This window comes from Penaeus monodon, chromosome 14 (genome assembly GCF_015228065.2).
Source record: "Penaeus monodon isolate SGIC_2016 chromosome 14, NSTDA_Pmon_1, whole genome shotgun sequence".
NCBI classification, from domain to species: Eukaryota; Metazoa; Arthropoda; class Malacostraca; order Decapoda; family Penaeidae; genus Penaeus; species Penaeus monodon.
In genome coordinates, this window is record NC_051399.1 from 38274057 (window position 1) to 38276556 (window position 2500).

At 41.1% G+C, this 2500-nt stretch overlaps 1 protein-coding gene across 1 annotated transcript in view; it reads right to left on the minus strand.

Moving 5' to 3' along the window:
- LOC119581109 (phosphoenolpyruvate carboxykinase, cytosolic [GTP]-like) overlaps window positions 1-2500 on the minus strand; it is an 8233-nt gene that overhangs the window by 4674 nt on the left and 1059 nt on the right. The window lies entirely within an intron of this gene.

The window sequence follows — 2500 nt, forward strand, 5'->3', positions numbered from 1 at the left end:
ATATATATATATATATATATATATATATATATATATATATATATGTGTGTGTGTGTGTGTGTGTGTGTGTGTGTGTGTGTGTGTGTGTGTGTGTGTGTGTGTGTGTGGTGTGTGTGTGTGTGTGTGTGTGTGTGTGTGTGTGTGTGTGTGTGTGTGTGTGTGTGTGTGTGTGTGTGTGTGTGTGTGTGGTGTGTGCACAGAGATTGAGTTCATGTGCATGTGTGTATATGTGTGTGTGTGGGGAGGGGGGGGGGGCACGCGCTAACGGGTAAACATTTTCAAAGTTTGTTAATCGTTCACTTCTATCACAATCAATAAGGAACTGCGCTGCGCCAGTCTGGGAGTCAGTCGCTCACAATGTGGGTCAAACTGTTGTGCTCAGTTGCAAAGCCACTTGTAGTCTTGATTCTTCAAATAAAGCGTATACGAAATATATTACACAGATTCTTAAGTTCTGTGATTAAATGCAATGCAAGAACGCCGTATATTTTCTTACTGCACCCATTTACTAACCTCGTCAGACTGTTTCGAGAAGTGCCATGTCACAGCATATGCCACCCCATCCCTTCCCCCCTCCTCTCCCTATCCGCCCCCTCTACCCCTCCCCCTTTCTTCCCTTCGCTCTGCCTACCTGAAGGCGGCGCTGAAGGAATTTTCCACTCTCTTTTTTAGCCAATCAAAAGTGTCTGTTTTTCCCATTCTCATTCATTCGGTTTAATCTATCTTGCTATCTTTTTATCAACATTTGCTCTCTCTTTTTTTCCTCATTCGTCTTAGTTTTTTTTTCGGTTGAGAAATATCAACCACATTGGAAAAAAAAGGTCAATAGTATTGTCTACAAATTGGTCATGAAGAGAAGCAAAAGTTATAAATAACACAACCCTGATATATACACAAAAAATCCTTAATTGTAGCATTGCTTATAAACTCATAAAACAATCATAGGACATAAAAGTTAAACATTTCATACATAATCTTGATAAAAAAAAATAATAATAATAAAATAAAAGGTCTTAATATGGCGAATTGCTCGCACAGAACCGACATAGTAACAACGGGTGAATTCTTACGTCATAGTGGCCGGTGCAGACGCTGGTTTGGTGGGGGGGGGGAGTGGATGTGTACGTCTGTGTGTGTGTGTGTGTGTGGGGGGAAGGATGTTCATGTTTGAGAGAATAAGCGTTTGCGCGTGTGTGTGTGTGTGTGTGTGTGTGTGTGTGTGTGTGTGTGTGTGTGTGTGTGTGTGTGTGTGTGTTGTGTGTGTGTGTGTGTGTGTGTGCGTGTGGGTGCATGCGTGTGCGTGAGTGTGTGTGTGTGTGTGTGTGTGTGTGTGTGTGTGTGTGTGTGTGTGTGTGTGTGTGTGTGTGTGTGTGTGTGTGTTTAAGTGAGCTTATGTAAGAGGCAGGCGGCACAGGCCAAACAGGTGTGTTGGGGGGGAGGTTGGAGATGACCTAATACAAGTGGAAAGTGGCTGCCTTGTAGGAGGGAATGGGAGGTTGAGCTCCTGTGTGTTTGCAGGAAGGATTACCTCGCCGGAGGTAAAATTGAGCAATATAAGTATAGATACATAGAGAGAGAGAGAGCTAGACAGATGAATATAATCTAATGGACACTTTTCGGTAATTTCAAAATAGAAACGGGACCAAGGGATCACAGAGGATGATGAATAAATGAATATCTATTAATAACGTATTCGAAGACAAAAAAAAATGCTAACGTCATTTGTGGAGTATTGTACCCGTAGACTTTTTCATCCGTTTCTATATTCTTTCAATCGTCACTTTATCGGTCCTGTTTTGTTTTTCCCTAATTCTCTAACCCAATATCTTTATCCAAAATATTACATAAAAATCCCATTCTCATCTTATATCATTTTCTAACTAAGATATTTTTACCATATTTCACCTTATAAGGTAAATGGACACACTTTCACTTTACCTTTTTTCAAGCACGCGCCATATTCTTGACTCCCTCAGGCACGCTTTCACTCTTATTTTCTCCATATCCTCTGCTTCTTTGTTCCTCGTTCATTCTTCCTCTCTTCATCTTAATTGTTAGTCTGCCTGATTACTCAACTCATCCTCTCATACTGATTCCGTGGTTCGTACCCTTGCATTCCAATTAGGTTACGTATTATAGTATCAAGCAGGCAGAACTATGCGCTAGAAGGCATTCGAACTCATGCAGAGGAACACAAGACAAAATCGTATATACAGGACGTGGGTATTCACTGACATTCACATACATACGCATACTCATACCAATCCACATATTCAAACAGACACACACACACACACACACACACACACACACACACACACACACACACACACACACACACACACACAACACACACACACACACACACACACACACATACACACACACACACACACACACATATTCACATACACTCATACACATTCATGTATACGTTACATATTCTTGTCTGAGAATTATATCTGTATGTAATCAAGCATATTTTAAAGGCTGTCCCATG